Raw genomic sequence first — 19,861 nt, 5'->3', positions numbered from 1 at the left:
TGAAGCACTGTTCTAAAGAAGACCTCTCCCCCCCCAAAGTTATCAGATTTCCTTAGCTCATCAGCTTGGAACTGGTTTGCATCAAAGTGACAGTTTTGGGGAGGATGGCACCGAGAAGAGGCCAAATAGTTTGGAATTCTGCTATGAGATGTCTGGAGAAAGGGGCCTGTTGGTGATAAAAACTCTTTGAAGTGGATGAGAGCCGAAATCCCGACATAGAGCTACGAACCCAGGCCAACCGGCATTTCCAAAAGATGGCATGGATTGACATCAGTCATAAATAAAGCCTCCCTCCAATAGGACACTGGGGGCTGAAACCGAAATCCAATCTCAAGAACTCAGGGACCAATCACCTACTGATCTGACAGACTATAAGGAACAGCGGACAGTCTTTCTCTCTCTTTCTCTCTCACCTGAACCAGAAACTCGCTGCCACAGCTCAACCTGTAGCTCTGTTGCCAGAACCGGAATCAGAAACCAACCAAGTCTTTGCCGGCAACAGAAGAGTTAAACTGGGAGAAGGAGATTGAGCGAAGAATTATTTTAAAGGACTTTATTAAATAAATAACTTTACAGACCCACCTGATCAGTGGAGTTTTACAGCTGGACAATTGACTAAGTCGACTGAATACGAAAGTGTCAGTCACTTAAATAGCTATTTGAGTCTTAAGAAACTTGACCCTTGGAACAAACAGGGCCCTGCTTTCCTCAAAGACTTCGTCTTCAAGTAACTACGGTGGAACCCTGCTTACAAAGAAGATTTTGTGCACAACCTTGGAGCCTTCAAACCAATGGAAAATCTGTTTGGAAAAGACTCTACATTCGCGAAACCCCAACTTCCAGGTGCATCGACTGAGTGGAAGTTCTTGGACAAAGCCGAACCGGACTGCCTTTGTTCCAAACCACACGGACCTCGTGCCGTGTGCTGTTATCTGAGCCCGAAGCCAGAGAGGCCTCTCTGCGACGAAGTTCACATAAGTTTAACAGTTTGGAGTTTGTGATTCATGACATTTGAGAAATCAATTAGAAATGTTAATCTGTGATTCATAACTCTAGAATGTGTAATATCATTTAGTTTTCTTAAATATAAATGTGTGTTGCATTAAACTGTTTTGTTGATAATTTTAGAAATAAAATCTGTCAACGCCGAGAAATATCTTCTCATTCCTGTTTAACTGTTTAGTCTGAAATTGACACAAGTTAATAGACATTAGATTATTGGTGGCCCTGCCTATCCTTAATCATTGAATAATAATCAGTTAAGGGAAATTGTGGTAACAAATAGGATCTTTCTCGGCACCTAAACGTAAATGAGACTGATATATATATAACGAGAAGTTACCTGACATAAATACTAACCTGCGTAGTTATTGAATGTCTGACTAACAATACTAATGAGAGACTCACCTTCGTCTTACTAACCGGTATTGTAGTCAATGTGTTTATAACCTTTTTTGTTTAACGATTTGTTAAACGGAATGTACGTGCTCTGTGATGTCATAGCAGTAAGCTGAGAGAGGCTCGTCATGTCATCGCTGAGCTGGCTGGCTGGCTGGCTGGCTCTCTGTGTGTGTGTGTGTGTGTGTGTGTGTGTGTCTCTCTGTCTGTCTGTCTGTCTGTCTGTCTCTCTCTCTCTCTCTTACACTCTCTCTCTCCCTCTCAATTCAATTCATTTGTATTGTCAAAGCAATTGGACATGCATACATACATACATACATATATATGGAAAATAAACAATACGTGTACATCTCTTTCTGCATTAGTGGTGCCCTCACAGATGTGCAAGTTACATGACAGACAGACAGACAGACACACACACACTTTCACACACAGACAGATAGACACATACACACACAGACACACACACACATACTTTGACAGACAGACAGACAGACACACGCATATTATGGGTCTTTGTTGGGTAGTGAAATGGGTAGCATCAGTCGCAGTGTGGGTAATGTCAGGGAGCCAATCATAGTCCCCGTTATTTGCATATCGTGGCACAAAGCATTCTGGGAAAAGCAACTAAACACGTTTAGTCATGTATTTGTCCATAGTTTACACATGAGATGAAAGAGACAGTATGACGTGTTGAGCACCTGGGATTCCTCATGTGTATGTGAGGGGCAGAGGAACCGGATCCCAAGTGTGCGTCCCAGGTGCTATAGGTTTCAAAGCATGCAGGGGAATAGGCACCCCACCCTGACACCTATAGAAGACTGGATAGGGAGATATAAATAGCAATGGGGAGACTCTTGTACTTGGTGTGGCTCTATCCATATAGTGGGGCCAGCAGCCACTTAGCAGGTGCAGCAATAGAAGCTCAGCCTGGGGAGACTGGATTTAGCATTTCCTCTCCATTTTGATAACTATCCATAATCATTTCTGCAAAATACTTCTATGATACCTATGTATGTTTTTTACTTGTACTATATTATACTATCAAGTATCAGTGTACACATACAATGTGACCTGTTACATTAATACAGAAGCCACGGAAGGCCAGATCACTAATAGCCACTGTCCCCTGATATTACACTTTTTTACAATCACTTTGGCACTCATTTCAGAACCTTGATGTCATTTTTCAAAACTCTAGACACTAAACTCACACCCGATGATCAAAATGCACATTTTTCAAAACTCTAACACTTTTTTACAATTGCTTGGATACAATACACATCAACCTCAGATCATTTGTTCATTGAACTAAAATGACACAACTTAACATCAAAGTATTACCATTTCAAAATGCAATTCACACATTACATCTGAGATCACTGTCTATTCATTTCATTACAAAGATCTAACTATCAATTGATACAGCTGCTCAAAATGATAAGTGACTGTTGCATTACTCTTAATGCATAATTTTATGGAAACTGACAAACAATATTCCATGTTTCGATCATGAAAGTTTCAGGATAATGAGATCCATTGACATCAATAAACGAGGAGCATGAACCAGTTGGACTACATTATCTATGGATGTAATATTTCATCATCATTCATCATCATGTAGCACTTTTCCACACCATGTTTGCAGTGTGGAAGGAAAGTTAGAAATTCTTTCTCTAATACCTGTTTTTCTCTCTTGTATACTTAAGAAAGATAAGGTCAAGCTAGAAGGTCAGGCCAGAAGGTAGTTTGATTTCTGCTTGTTATTTACGATGAGAATCTTGGAGACAATGTCAAACAGTATGATTGAAGTGCCTGCTCCCTAATCCATGTGTTGATCTATGAACTCTGTCCTATAATGATATAAATTCTGCTTAGCTAACTTTTAAGATAACATAGTAATGACTTTCTGATTATAACCAGCTCTTTGATTTTTGTGTATAAAAGCTCTGACTGTTAAAATGAAGGCAGAGCGACTTTGGGATCTACTTGAGTCACTGTTCCTCTCCACGCTGCGTGTATTAAAGGCATTGCAACTAACGCTCCAACCTGGTTGAAGATGATTGTTCTTCCACATCAGATTTGACATTACTGTATGTATGCAGGCCCTTGTAATTGCTTTTCCAATACTGCCAACTGGTTATTGATGATTGATTTCACATTGTGGTACGAGTATCGAGTGAAATGAGTGCTATCCACCCCAGCAACACAGTGATAACATGGAGCCGGCAAGTCATCCAGGTCACAATAGAGGTCAAGCAGTGGGAGGAGGAAGACGTGGTGGTCAAAGGAATGGAAGGGGACATGCACCCCTTCTGAGAGGTGGTCGTGGGCCTCGTCATAGAGGAGGGCTTAGGCCTCACCAGAGAGGCAGCCATGGGCCTCATTTGAGAGGTGTTGGGGGAACGTGGTAGAGGACAAGGCCACGGACCAGACAGCGGCAGCAACAGCAAATAGTGTCCAGTGAAATCCGAGAAATAGTTGTAGAGCATGTTGTAAATCATGGCATGACCATGACTGAGGCAGCTACAATGATTCAATCAAACCTCAGAATCAACTCAGGATCAGCTGTGGCCTCAATCATCAGAAATTTCCGTACTGAGAAGCGGCAAGTCTTCAGCATGCACTAAACATTAGGCTACTCTCAATTGTCAAATGACTGTATACTGCATACCAATGTGTAGCACAGAGTATAGTGTGCCTTTTGAAAGAAATGCAGACAGAGTGAAGCAGCTGATGACTGAGTATGTTCAGGTATGTTCAGTTTCAAGATGCCTCTTGTGAAAAATGGTTGTGAGAACCTGAACCTGAACACAGGGCTGATGGAAATTTAGAAGTACAGTAATCAATCCTTTGTTTTGCTTTTTACACTAAGCCAGGTGAGGAACACTGCAGTTGACATTTTACTGTAGTTTTGTTCTTTTTTGTAGCTAATTATTGTTGCATGGATTCAAAGAAACCTATGGTGTGATTTGATTGTATTGCATCAATACATTTCAGATTTTGTTCAATGATTCCACTGTGTCTGTAGTATTCTCTCTACTAGTCCTTTTACAGTGATGTATTTATGTGTAGTACCATAATGAAACATGTATCACATATTTTGTACTACAATATTTAATGATTGTACGAACAACTACACAGTGAAACTATCGGTATCTTCTGTGTGGGTGATCTAAATAAATGTTACTATGGTATTTCATGATAAATGAATTATTTGAACCAACAAGTCTGCAAGTGCAAGGTTTCTTTAAAGATATGAATGCACAATGCAATGTTTTGAACATTGGACAGCCTGTGTTACAAGTGATGACCGTTTTGAGTTTTGTGTCTAGAGTTTTGAAAAATGACATCAAGGTTCTGAAATTAGTGACAAAGTGATTGTAAAAAACTGTATATTCATCCTATTTAATGTGCTCTTTTAAAATGTACTTTTCTTTTTTATGTTGCCATTTCTGTTCTACCAATGTTTCAGTTGTTAGCCAAAGATTGACAGAGTACATCTCATACACACAGGCCAGACAGCAAGGATTTCTTTTTGAAATTCAATTACAAATGCTGCATGAACTCATCAATACGATTAGAGCTCCTGAAAGCAATATAACTAACTCACTCTACAGCATCTCATTAGCAGTGAAAAGAAACCAAGAAAGTTGGGACAGTCGACTGTTTACCACTATGTAACATCACCTTTTCTTTTAATAACACTTATTAAGCACTTGGGCACTGAAGGCACCTCTTGGTTAAGTTTAGCAAGCGGGATTTCCCCCCATTCATCCATTATGCATTTCCTCAGCTGCGCAACTGCACAGGGCCTTCGTTGTCTTAATTTGCACTTCATAGTGCGCCACACATTCTCAATTCGGAGACAGGTCAGGACTGCAGGCAGGCCATGCTAGCACCCGCACTCTCTGCCTACGCAACCATGCGCTTGTAATCTGGGCAGAATGTGGTTTGGCGTTATCCTGCTGAAAAATGCAGGGACGTCCCTGGAAAAGACGATGTCTGGATGGCAGCATATGTTGCTCCAAAATGTGTACATCTCTTTCTGCAAAAATGGTGCCCTCACAGATGTGCGAGTTACATGACAGACAGACACTCATACACACTGTCACACCCACACAAACACATACACTTTCACAGACAGACACACGCACACACACTCACTTTCACACAGAGACAGACACACAAACACAGAGACAGACACACACACTTACAGACACACACACACACACTCACTTTCACACAGACACACACACACATACATACATACATATATAAGGAAAAGAAACAATACATTTAAAAATCACAAAAAGATGTAATAAAGTACAGAAAATCTAAATGTAATAAAATGTGATCTTTAATACATACAAATATGTATGGCTGGTCGGATGCGTCTTGGACTCGGGTTCCTCTTCATTACGTATAATGCTTTTGCCTTTTGCTATAGCTTTCCGTGGAGGGGATCGTGGGTGAGTTTGTACCATTCTTGGGAGGCTCTGCCTTGTTGGGGCGGAGCTGTGATCCAGGTGAACAGCAGATCGGACATAGGTGGGCATGTGGGCGGAGGAGGAAGGCCGGTCAAGCAAATAAGCTTGCTAAGGTACGCAGCAGCAGCAAGCAGCCCCACCATCCAGTCAGCCAGCCAGTCTGGCTGGCAGTGACTGAGTGGTTGACAGACGGCAAGCAACGGAATGTACGTGCTCTGTGATGTCATAGGAGTCACCTGAGAGAGATGTTTGTGATGTCATCGCTGAGCTGGCTGGCTCTGTGTGTCTTGCTGGCTGTGTGTGTGTGTGTGAGAGAGAGAGAGACTTTTTGACTTTTATCAGACTTCATTGCCTGTTTGCAACACGCAATAATTCATACAAAAGAAAATAAATAAATAAATAAAAAATAGTGTTCCCCTTTGTTTGTCTCCCCCCAACAAGCATTAACTCCGCCACTGATCTGTACACTTTTAAAGAAAGCAACCCAATACACACAACAAAACAACCATCAAATACTAAACCCTATAAATGAATTACATAATAAAAACCAACTCCCCGTCATACAATTCACAAAGGGCATCATTAATACACCAGACCTGTTCAAAACTCTCCAAATCATTCATCAGCCTGTAATAGTTAAACTCTAGTCTGACTCTGCACTTGACCAGCATGGCAAACACTCTCACTGCATCCTCACTGCCCTCCCCACACACTCTGTTCTTCCTAGTCTTATAGACGGCCATTTTAGCCTGGCCCAGCAAGAAGTTTACCAGCTGGTCCACATGTTTGGTCTTTCTGGTGTATCGCGCCCCTAAAATAAAAACCTTTGTGTTAAAAATCAGGTTAAGATCAGTAAAAAGACGAGTTAAAAGACTAAAAATGGGTGACAACCGAGAGCAAGTGCTGAAACAGTGAAACACGGTCTCTCTCTGAGCACAGAATGGGCAGGCGTCGGACACAGCAGGGTTAAGAACAGTAATAAAAGAATTGACAGCAATAATGGTGTGTAACACCCTCCACTGCAGATTGCCAGCTCTCTTATTGAGGGGGGCTTGTACAGGCTTCTCCAGGCGGGCGCAGTGTCTTCCCCCAGCCCCAGCCTGTAAAGTAATTTTAGGAATCACAAAGAAACAGTTGAAAGTGCTAAATAAGTATTTTGATGCACAATATTAATTTAGGAAATTTACATGTTGTTTTTCATCAGCTTCTGTATCTGATGGCTCCACATCACTGGCTGGATTGACAGCAACGACACTCTAAAAAAAGAAGTGTTAAGTTTGAGCATTCAGGACTTGTTTTGAAGATCCTGAATATCACTGGTCCACAATTTATCTGTGAAACTATGGGTTAATCTCCATATACAAAATACTTTTCACACACACTTTAAATTTACAACTAAATTCACATGTTGATGTCTTTCGTCAGCTTCTGTATTTGATGGCTCAATATAACTGGTTGCATTAACAGCAACGGCACACTACAAGAAAATAACATTATATTTAAACATTCAGGACTGGTTTAGCATCACCTCGAATATCCCTAGCCCTTGAGGTCGATTGTTATTGTGGTCTTCAAGACCAGTGCTTCTCAACCTTAGTCCTGGAGGAGGCCCACTGTCTGCTGATTTTCATTACAACAACATTGTAGGTTATATCAGTGACTGTGGTCCTAAAGTACCCCTATGCCTGCTGTTTTTTTTCCAGTTGAGCTCTTAATTACCTAATTGGCTTAACTGAAGCCATTTAACCCTTTTCCCAGGTCTTTGGTTGTTGATGAGTTACAAAGAGCTGGATTGTGGCCCGCCATGACTGGAAGTGAAGAACACTCACTCTAGGCCTTTAACTTAATGTTCATATGTAGGGGCCTATCCATCTGATTTGTTTTTGCACATTTATTAACAGAAAAATTGATGGTACGTGAAATCATCTGAGCTGAAAAATATAATGTTCCACCAATAATAAAATAAATGTATTAATTAAAATTATAGAGATAATAGAATGTTCACAGATTATTAGTTCAGAAAACAAAATATTTTTTTATATCTTAAATAGAATTAACACTCAAATCAGTTGTAGGGTAAACAAGGTCTATTTTTTGGATTGATTTTATAATTATACATGTATGGCTGCATGAAGCTTACCTGAGAATCTGATATTTTAGTAACTTTGTTGCTTCTTGTTGGGTAGTCCACGTTTGCCGCCGTTCTTTTTCTGTAAATGTAAATCAAAAGGCAATAATTACATACTGTAATTAAAATACAAAAAGTATAAACATTGTATTATTATTTTTTTATCCTGTTTCTCCATCTCGATGCTGTTCTTTTTGGAATTGCATATCTAGGTTTACTTAAATACTGTTTATAAGATTGTAAACTCATCATCCAAATTTCTTAATTTGCCAAACTTTATGTAGTGCGCTTGCAGTTTCAGAAGAAGAAAAAAAACTGTAACAGATGGGATATGTAGTACTTTATACTCGAGTGGTCTATGCGATTACACCCTGTTGGTGTTATTAAGAACGCCAAGTACCAGAATGCAGAGCGGGACTGTTTTTTGTGCCGTGACTTGTCGGGGGAAAAAGGCGCAGAAAAAACGGACGAGAAGGTGAAGGTAGTATGGCGGTGATGCACGCGTTGGTGAAGTGGGAAAGCGGGGTCGACAAAGACTCTTACAGCGTGATTCCCACTGCTTGCTTTCGCAATTTTGATTTATTCAGCATTGCTGATGATGACGAAGAGACGACTCGAAACTTCAGAGCAGAGTGGAGAGACACGAACAAACCTCCAAAAGGTGGATGGCCTGTCCATGAAGCGCAGATCATTATGACTGGTAACAATGTTTATTTAAAAAAAAAAAACATTAAAGTCTTTACATGCTATTTGATATATACAATCACAGTATATTTGAAATGAATGTTTAAGTTATTAATGTGTTGTACTTCTAACATACTCTTATAACATGGTAGGTGGTGGTGAGGGCGCTAAAAACTCGTCATACTTGACTGGCATTTGTAAGAACGATTTATTGGGTGTTGTGCTTTACAATAAAATCCCCCAAATCACAAAATAAATTGTGTTGGCTGTTCATCTTAATTTGTATGGTCAAAGCACAGTATTTTTATGACAAATAAATATAATCCCCAAATATCTGTGGACATAATGCAGGGTTTTATTTATTTTATTTTTATTTTAGGAAAAGAAGGCGAACTAAGAAGAAAACTTAATGACCTAACAAAAATGCCCTGTCCTAAAATGAAGAGAGTACCTAAACCAAACAAAAAACTTCAAATTTCAGATGATAGTGACCTTGATGAACCACAGTTACCGGTGAGATAATTACTGCAAATATTAAATAAATGTATTGCAGGATTGTTTTATTTAAATCATTTTCATATATATATATATATATATTCTTTTTAAACTCTTTTCCTCTCTGAATACAGCACAAAATAAGAAAGAAAACCGATGGAGCTTCAAGAATTAGATCCCGTCATATTCTACAGACATTTAAAGAGTCCAGTGAAGTTGAGCTACAGCAAAAAGTTAAGCAGCTCGAAAAGGAAAACACTTAAAAAAACCTTACCTTGATAAATGTTATTCTTCAGTAATTTAGATTCCAGAGTAATGTATTATAGTTGATCATACTGAAGTAATCTAGAACCACAATACAGACTCTTAATGTGCACTGTCTAATAGTTTAATAATACTGATTATTAAATAAAGTTTTTCAACATAACTTCATAATCCTACATTAATGACTATATGCATTACATTAGACCTGGTAATTCTTGTATTTTATCTCTTTTATTTTTTTGTAGCTAATGTTAATGACCCACAAAAAGGTCAGTTTGCCAATAACATAGAGCAAGTCTCTCAAGTATAATTGCAGGCATTGATGGTTTTGTTTTCACTTTGTATTAAATATATTACTAGAAATGATTATCATTTAATACTAAGGTTTTTTTCTCCAGAGATTCCAGACCTTTTGGACAATCTGAAAAAAATTGTAACAAAAGCCACATTTATCAGCAATGAAGACAAAAGTGTGTCACCATCAAGTGGTTCTGACAGCCCCACAGCAAATTGTTCTGAATCTGACAAAGAATCACCAAAACAGGTATAACACTCTTGGTCTACAATATTACAAAGACAAGGTAAAAATATATATATTGAAAACAAATATTGGTTGTAAACAATCTAATGATGCTACATTATCAGTTATATTCATAGTTATAGTTGATAATAAGAATGTAATTGAATTATGGGTGTCACAGATTCACTGACTTTATTATGTCTGTAAATTAATAAACTTAGAATTGAGACATACTGTGGTCTTTAATAACACATTTCTGTAACAAAATCACAGCCTTACTGATAATGTATTCCACTTAACATAATATAAGAATAGTTTGGGGATAAACTTGTTTTTTATTTACCATTGTCTTTTAGGTGGAAATATTCCCAGGCACTGGAGTTTACATTGACAAACTGTCCTGGATCCTTGCAGAGAGGTGCAGCACGAATACGTCATATGCAAGAACCCTGACGGTTGCTGTCTTTGACTTTCCAACATTACTAAAGAGCAATCTTCGTGGTGGTGGCAGCAAGAGAGATCCAACTTCGGAGACATTAAGATCCTCATTGATGTTATTGAGGATCATATACAGCTGCCTTCGGAAGGACACGACGTGTTTCAGTTGCGGGGCTTTGCAGCCCAGCGGGACCCTCTTAATGCCGGACATCAGCTGCCCGAGCCGGTGCGGATGAACGGAGGGACGTTAGACAGCGTTACCTTCCGGGCAGGAGCAGCGAGCGGCAACACCGGGGTGAAAGTGTCGTCTAACACTGTGCCATTAGCCACTAGCTGATTGAGCAGATCAGTGGTTTTTAAGAAGATAACAATGGCAGCAGACTTGATATTTTCACACCCTGCTACCTCCCCAACCGCTAACACACACTGCTCTAGGGGGCAGAACTGCACCGGAGCGATCTTGACTCCATGGCGTCGGGTCAGTTTTTCAAAAGACGCATTCAGGGGGTCCGACCCCCCGACCCGGGAAGAACTACCGGTACTCCCCCCTCCCCTCCCCTGTTCCCCCACAATAAGAAAAGCACTGAAAACAGAAGACAAAATAAACAAACTGAAAAAAGTAAAGCAACAAAAAAACGCAGCCAAAGGACAGAGCTCTCAGCAGCACTCCCGCTCACTGCAGACCCCTCCCACACACTCCCAGCTGAGAGAGAGAGAGAGAGAGAGAGAGAGAGAGAGAGTTAGTGTCTGTCTGTCTCTCTCTCTCTGTAGATGCATCATAGGGAACATATGTAACAATCTCTCTTTTTGTTTACCAAAAATGAGAATGAACGTATTTCAAGTGGGTGTTGCCTTGGTTGGAAACGTTTTAAGATTATTTATGAAGTGTAAAGTGGATTTGTCTCAGTTCTCCGTAGTTTTCAATGTATGTGCCATTCAGTAGCGTTCATGTTACAGATGTGCCCTATGCAGTGGTAGGGTCAATAAAATGTCAGTAAAACTTTATTTTAGCAATTATGGAGGGGAAGAACTGCAAATAGCGGGTCCCCACTAATTATCTAACTTACCAACAACGTTTAAAATTAGGTCTTGCGAAGCTGCCAAATAATGCTGTATAATCGTATGTGTCTTCATACACCGGCTGCTATAGTCTGATAGCTTTGATTATATATATATATATTTTCTCGTGAACCACAAATGCTATTTGCTTGATTTTTACAGAGTATGTTATAAATACCATTGTTATGAAGCCTGACAAATTGTATGCTGTAATTATGAATATTTTCAAATCATTTGTTTGTTTTTCCTAACATGTTACAAATGTTCCCTATGTGAAAGATGCATTATATCTTAATAACGTCTAAACAATTAAAGATATACAGATTATTATTTTCGGTAAAGTTATAACACATTGCTATTAACTATGTGTGTCAGTAAAAGTTTAAAAAATCCTAATAATTTTTTATTGATCCTGCAAAATAGGTGTTTAGGGAACATTTGTAACATTAGGGTTACGATTTGCCATAGACGCGGAATGAGTTTGATTGTGATGTTAAATGGGGTTTAAAGACGCAGTCGCCTCGGTGCTGATTACTATTGCTGTGTTTCTCCACTTCTACTCCATGCTTGGGAACGCCCACATCCAGTGACGTCAAAACCGGTGGAAAAGCGGGCCGGTTCAAAAAAGATCAGCTGGATCCCAGGCCGAGCAGCAGCTCCGGCTCCAGCACCGGCACCATGTCGCTGGAAAAGCGCTAAGTGAGCTCACAGTGAGCTCAGTGTAATGTCTGCTCTGGTGAGCTCACAGTGTGACCTAGTCGTGAGTTCACGTCTTCACTGGGTAGTCCATGACAACTTAATTGACTCAATTCTTGGGCTTAATTGGTCAAAATGACCATTGGTTGAAGGTACTCAGGGACTGATGTGTAGAGAGACTTATTAAACCTGCAGGATTGTGGTTTTCCCAGAACAGAATTAACCAGTGTAGCGTTATGTTGGGTGTATTCTGATAAGAGCATTTTAGCTCTGAGCTGAAGCACTGATCTAAAGAAGACCTCTCCCCCCAAATTTATCAGATTTCCTTAACTCATCAGCATGTGAACTGGTTTACATCAAAGTGACAGTCTTGGGAGGATGGCACCGAGAATGGGCCAAATAGCTTGGAATCCCTGCTGTGAGATGTCTGGGGAAGGGGGCCTGTAGGAAATAAAAACTCTTTGAAATGGACGAGAGCCGAAATCCCGACACAGAGCTACGAACCCGTGCCAACCGGCATTTCCAAAAGATGGCATGGATTGACATCAGTCATAAATCAAGCCCCCCTCCAATAGGACACTGGGGGCTGAAGCCGAAATCCAATCTCACAAACTAAAGAACCAATCACCTATTGATCTGACAGGCGTATAAAGGGTAACGCACGGCATCTCTCTCTCTCTCTCACCTAAACCAGTAACTCGCTGCCACAGCTCAACTTGTATCTCTGTTGCCAGAACCGGAACCAGAAACCAACTAAGTCTTTACCAGCAACAGAAGGGTTAAATTGGGAGAAGGAGATTGAGCCGTACGAATAATTATTTTAAAGGACTTTATTAAATAAAGAACTTTAAAGACTGCGCTGCCCGCCTGTGCCCAGCCATCCAGCTGGACAATTGACTAAGTCGACTGAATACGAAAGTCATTTAAATAGCTATTTGAGTCTTAAGAAACTTGACCCTTGGAACGAACAGGGCCCTGCTTTCCTCAAAGACTTTGTCTTCAAGTAACTACGGTGGAACCCTGCTTACAAAGAAGATTTTGTGCACAACCTTGGAGCCTTCAAACCAGTGGAAAATCTGTTTGGAAAAGACTCTACATTCGCGAAACCCCAACTTCCAGGTGCATCGACTGAGTGGAAGTTCTTGGACAAAGCCGAACCGGACTGCCTTTGTTCCAAACCACACAGACCTCGTGCCGTGTGCTGTTATCTGAGCCCGAAGCCAGAGAGGCCTCTCTGTGACGAAGTTCACATAAGTTTAACAGTTTGGAGTTTGTGATTCATGACATTTGAGAAATCAATTAGAAATGTTAATCTGTGATTCATAACTCTAGAATGTGTAATATCATTTAGTTTTCTTAAATATAAATGTGTGTTGCATTCAACTGTTTTGTTGATAATTTTAGAAATAAAATCTGTCAACGCCGAGAAATATCTTCTCATTCCTGTTTAACTGTTTAGTCTGAAATTGACACAAGTTAATAGACACCAGATTATAGGTGGCCCTGCCTATCCTTAATCATTGAATAATAATCAGTTAAGGGAAATTGTGGTAACAAGTAATGATAGGATCTTTCTCTCCACCTAAACGTTAATGAGACTGATATATATATAACGAGAAGTTACCTGATATAAATACTAACCTGCGTAGTTATTGAATGTCTGACTAACAATACTAATGAGAGACTCACCTTCGTCTTACTAACCGGTATTGTAGTCAATGTGTTTATAACCTTTTTTGTTTAATGATTTGTGTGTTATCATATGCGATCCCATGGTCTTTGATTTGGTCACGGAAGTGATTTGTCTTTGATTTGTTGATCTAGAGTTGAATTTTAATTAGTTTTTCCCTTTTGTATAATTAGTGTAGTGCTACATTTAGTCTTTGTTTTTGAATAAATTTGACAATTTATATCTTTGGAATTGGTGTCTGCGTCCAATTATTACAGAAATTGAGTTCTACAAGATTCCAGGATTCGTGATAAGGTGATACTATAAATTCACTTCTTTAATTGAATTTTATAAGTGTACCTTACGCTACACCTTTGACCACCACGTCTTCCTCCTCCCACTGCTTGACCTCTATTGTGACCTGGATCACCTGTCGGCTCCATGTTATCGCTGTGTTGTTGAGGTGGATAGCACGCATTTCACTCGATACTCGTACCACAATGTGAAATCAATCATCAATAACCAGTTGGCAGTATTGGAAAAGCAATTACAAGGGCCTGCATACATACAGTAATGTCAAATCTGATGTGGAAGAACAATTCCTTTATCCCTCTGTTCTCCACCAGGGTTGTGCTGATCGCCTCGATTGGCAAGTTTGCAGTGTGAGGAGTGGATCCATGTCGTCGTTCCTAGGCACTTCACAGCTGTGTGGGTGGTCAGGAGCACCTGGTAGGGCCCTGTCCACCTGGGCTGTTGGGAGGACTTTCTCTTGTGTGCTTTGATATACACAGTCATCTTGCTGGAAGGGGTGGTAAACCTGCTGGGATGGTTCAGTCTGGGCGGCTTTCATCTGTGAATGGACAGCTTCGAAAGCACGTGTTAGTCCCATACAAAAAGACAACATAGCATCATCCATCAAGTGGATGTCCATTTCCCTTACAGACAATGGAGGAGTGATGGAGAGTCTCATAAGTCATCCCATAATAATCTCACACGGAGAAAGACCTGTTTTTCTCAATTTGCTGACGATTTCATTGTCATTAGGACTATAGGAAGGGGATCTGGACGTTTGAGTCCTGTTTGTTTGCATATATTAGACAGCTTATTCTTTAATATCCCATTTTGTTTCTCCACTGCTCCAGCTGACTGAGCCTGATGGGGCAGTGAAAATGTTGTTTACCTCGCAGGGCTTTGCATAGTTCCTGCACTATTGTCCCAGTGAAGTGAGTGTTCCTATCACTGGAAATTTCCCTGGAATGCGAAATCTACATATAACATCCCTTAACTGTATTTTTGCTACTTTTACTACTTCAGCCTTCCTACGGGATAGGCTTCAACCCATTTAGAACACCTATATATTATTACAAGTATATATTCATATCCACAACATTTAAGCTTTTGAACACAATCTATTTGCATATTGCAGGATTATGAGCTTGACAAATGTGGCAAGTTCTACAATATTGCTAAGCTGTTACTATAAAACCTGGGGCAAACCAATTTAAAAGACTGATGCACACATCCCCCCTTTGCCCGTGTGGCCAACACCATGCGCCACATGGGCAAACCAGGGAAAGAGTGCCTGTGAGGCAACCAATGCATTAGCAAATGTTTGAGCTCTCTTATGGAAGGTGCAGTGGCCAGTTGCAATTTCCTGGAGCTTTTACAGTGCATCTCAAATTAAATTTCATCCAGCCCCAGGTCATAAAAGTCAAACCCTAGTTACGACATACATAACACATACATTTTGTTGCTTCAAAGAGAATACAAAAGTCAGCAAAACATTCTTTTTTACAAATTCAGTTTGTAAACTGTATTGTACATATATTTGTTGCGTTTTGATTTATAAACATTATACATTGTACAAATCTTAAGTGAAGGGCAATGGACTGATTCTGACTTCATGGCTGTCATTCTATTCATTTGAATAATGTGACATCTCCACTAATAGTACATTATAAATTAAACTATCAATAGAAGAATATGTGCTACTGCGGACGTCATCTGAGCAGTTTCACAATATATTGTAGATTCCTATAATCTGGAAAACCTTTAATTATAGTATTTTAACTTATTTCTCCACTGAGTCAAGCATCACTTCAGCGTAGTGGACCTCAGCATTGGTCTGTTCAAGTTGCTGTGAGGCTGTCTTTAAAGCCGCGCCCTCGGCCTACTGTGTCTCAACAAGAACACCAGCATCTTCTCCATATGGGTCAGACATCGGTTCCTTCAGGACACGATTCATAATATGCATATCTGCCATGTGGAATAAATCAGTCTGAAGACACAATGTGTGGTTCACACAACATCAGAGATCGTCCTTATAAAAGGCATCTCTATCACATTAGTTGACATTCGCACAATCTATAAGGTTTCTAGTAAAGGGACAATTCAAAATAATAATAATCTTGATTCCAATTTATCTCATTTATCAAATTATTTCAGTACAGCACTCAGCTGTCGTCAGCAGCATCATATCTCCTGTGTTTATTGAATCAGCTTTACTTCCTAGTGTAGATACTCTTTTTGTGTGGAGTTGTCAAAGTTTCAAAACAATGTGCTTATCTTTGTCCTTTTATCTAACTTAAATACCTGAGAACATTACAATAACTATTACAGCAGCTCCTTCAACACCATAGTTAATAGTAGTTGGGTAAATGATGGCAGTTATTAATCTTTGTTTCTCAATTCATTTTTTACCAATAAACCATAATTTGAAATTATTTCCATACTCCTATTATTCCTATTTTCATTATTATTAGTTTTATGCGGTTGTCATCTAGTATGTGATGTATTCGTCTGTATCAACATCAATATTATTATCATTATTAATACAAGCAGTGTAAATTACCATTCATTACACTCTTGCTCTGTTTGTAATAAGTTATGAACCCTTACACGTACTTACAGTCTCTGCCTTGTCTCTGACTTCTCTCTCTCTCTCTCTCTCTCTCTCTCTCTCATCTCAGGCTGCTTGTCTGCTCAGGCGAACAGGGGGAGCAGAGGAGCACATACGGCCCTTGCCCCCTGCCCCCCTCTTCCTAATTGATAGGGTATTTCTGTTTGTGAAAGGACTATTTCCAAACAGTTTTATAACTTGCCATGACTATGTTTCATTAAATTAGTTATGTTACACCTTTAGTTATACCTGTAGTAACTTCATTATTTTCCCTCATATTCCAGTCAATCACCATCAGAGTCTCTCGTGGCAGTACATTTGTCTCACACAGAACAAACTCTCCTTTCTCAACCGCTTTCAATTTTGGATAACATCGCACTGCATCCCAACAGCTGTTCTTTCTCCTATTCCTAATTTCTTACAAGAAAATGCAAGTTATATTTGATCGATTTGTATTATTACTATTTATATACATTTCACTACATTATTGTAGTTAATGAATGTATTTAATCTTTGGAAAATAAGCCTTTTCATTGATCTCAATAATGATGTCCAGGTACTTCAGGAAAGCACATTTTCAAAAAATGTGTCCAGTCAATGATTTCCCCAACTAAGAACCTGCGTGGGCACTAAGACTGTCCTCCTGCGCGGCTCATGTCTTTATTGTGACACTTCCTCCTATTGAAGTCCAATCTACACCAGTACAGGTTCAGAAGAACTGTTCCCGAATCCAGATTGAACTGATCAATAGTTAATTTCTTACCTACACATTGTATATAGGGATCTATTTCTAGGGATTTAAAAACTCTTCATTGTGGAACTCATAGCTTCCAAATGAGCACATCGTTAATTTCCTGGAGTATCTGGTTATCTATTTATCAATATGTAAGAAACCTTCACCGAATGTTTGTGGTTGCCTCGGATTCCTATTTCTAAATTTGGCTCTAATTCCATTTCTAACATGTTACTTTTAACTTCTGTATTCGTAAGACCTATTTAAATAACTTAATTTTGTATTATTATTTCTGTTTGCAATAGCATTCTGTGTACAGTTAAATGCTGACTTTCTTGTAGGTCTGTTATTACAACATATTTAACTGGCGTTTTTTAGCTATCATTCTGTAACTATTTGTGACTTATGACTCTCTTAGTCATATTCTGGACTATACAGTACATGAAAAAGTCAAAATATGGACATTTACCTTGCGCAAACTGAAAACGTACAAACATACAAAGAGACACATATTAATTTATATCCATAGTAAATTCAGATACCATGGTTTTGGTTGGCATGTTATATTGACCTGCAGTGTCTCAAACTACCCTTATTTATTACTTATCTAGTAATTTTCCTTCAGTATCTTGAGGACTGTCATTTATACTGAAAAACATATATATATATATTTTTAATTTGTCTTCGGGGCATTCAGATTGAATTATGCCTGTTGTCTTTTCTTTCTTTTCTCTAACAAATGTTTTAAGATAGCTAGCTTTGGTTTCTCATTTCTTAATGCTTTGTATTCCTATTTTGCAAAACCGTTTTTAGGTGCTCAAGTCTATCTGAATCAAAAGTCCCATCTTCTGGAAACCTTAATTTTCTGTCACCTATTGTCCAGTCAAACGCACCGCTTCACTCCATAGTTATCATACATGTACCTTACATGTGTACCTTTAAGTGGCGGGTCGCCCATCTTACTAGAGCTGTTCCCACACAGTAACACGTTTTCCCATTTTCTATGTATCGTTTTGTACACAACAACCAAGGCGTGCAAGCCCGCAAAATAACAATAAACGACAGGGGAGAAAAAATAGCAAAAAACAAGAAAACACAAATAATACTAAATCCTATATAGGAATAACAACAAACATGCTTTTCAATGTTTGCATTTATAGAACTTGTATATAACTTAATGACTTTTCTTCATTTACCATAAACACTATAAACTTCTATAAACTATAAACACGTTATTTTATATTATCACCGGCGTATCAGATATTGAACAATTAATTAGCGCTCCTTTTTTTTTTTTTTTCTAATAGTAGGTCAAACCCACTTAAGCCTGCGGGAACCCAGACAGGAAAACACAGTCCTGTTCCTTCACAAACAAGAAGACACAGTCAAGTCTATGGTAACCCTAAGAAACCATGCTCCTCGGTTATTGGTGTCAATGGATCTCATTATCCTGAAACTTTCATGATCGAAACATGGAATACTGTTTGTCAGTTTCCATAAAACTATGCATTAAGAGTAATGCAACAGTCACTTATCATTTTGAGCAGCTGTATCAATTGATAGTTAGATCTTTGTAATGAAATGAATAGACAGTGATCTCAGATGTAATGTGTGAATTGCATTTTGAAATGGTAATACTTTGATGTTAAGTTGTGTCATTTTAGTTCAATGAACAAATGATCTGAGGTTGATGTGTATTGTATCCAAGCAATTGTAAAAAAGTGTTAGAGTTTTGAAAAATGTGCATTTTGATCATCGGGTGTGAGTTTAGTGTCTAGAGTTTTGAAAAATGACATCAAGGTTCTGAAATGAGTGCCAAAGTGATTGTAAAAAAGTGTAATATCAGGGGACAGTGGCTATTAGTGATCTGGCCTTCCGTGGCCTCTGTATTAATGTAACAGGTCACATTGTATGTGTACACTGATACTTGATAGTATAATATAGTACAAGTAAAAAACATACATAGGTATCATAGAAGTATTTTGCAGAAATGATTATGGATAGTTATCAAAATGGAGAGGAAATGCTAAATCCAGTCTCCCCAGGCTGAGCTTCTATTGCTACACCTGCTGGCCCCACTATATGGATAGAGCCACACCAAGTACAAGAGTCTCCCCATTGCTATTTATATCTCCCTATCCAGTCTTCTATAGGTGTCAGGGTGGGGTGCCTATTCCCCTGCATGCTTTGAAACCTATAGCACCTGGGACGCACACTTGGGATCCGGTTCCTCTGCCCCTCACATACACATGAGGAATCCCAGGTGCTCAATACGTCATACTGTCTCTTTCATCTCATGTGTAAACTATGGACAAATACATGACTAAACGTGTTTAGTTGCTTTTCCCAGAAAGCTTTGCGCCACGATATGCAAATAACGGGGACTAT

At 39.1% G+C, this 19,861-nt stretch overlaps 1 non-coding gene across 1 annotated transcript; it reads left to right on the top strand.

Moving 5' to 3' along the window:
- The first annotated feature begins 5,798 nt into the window (after nucleotides 1-5,798).
- On the top strand, nucleotides 5,799-5,913 carry LOC136733985 (U5 spliceosomal RNA). Its single transcript, XR_010810365.1, has one exon. It is a non-coding gene; the product is annotated as a U5 spliceosomal RNA (small nuclear RNA).
- Nucleotides 5,914-19,861: the final 13,948 nt, after the last annotated feature.

This window comes from Amia ocellicauda, unplaced genomic scaffold (genome assembly GCF_036373705.1).
Source record: "Amia ocellicauda isolate fAmiCal2 unplaced genomic scaffold, fAmiCal2.hap1 HAP1_SCAFFOLD_38, whole genome shotgun sequence".
Lineage (NCBI taxonomy): Eukaryota > Metazoa > Chordata > Actinopteri > Amiiformes > Amiidae > Amia > Amia ocellicauda.
This window is presented reverse-complemented; position numbering and strand designations above follow the sequence as displayed.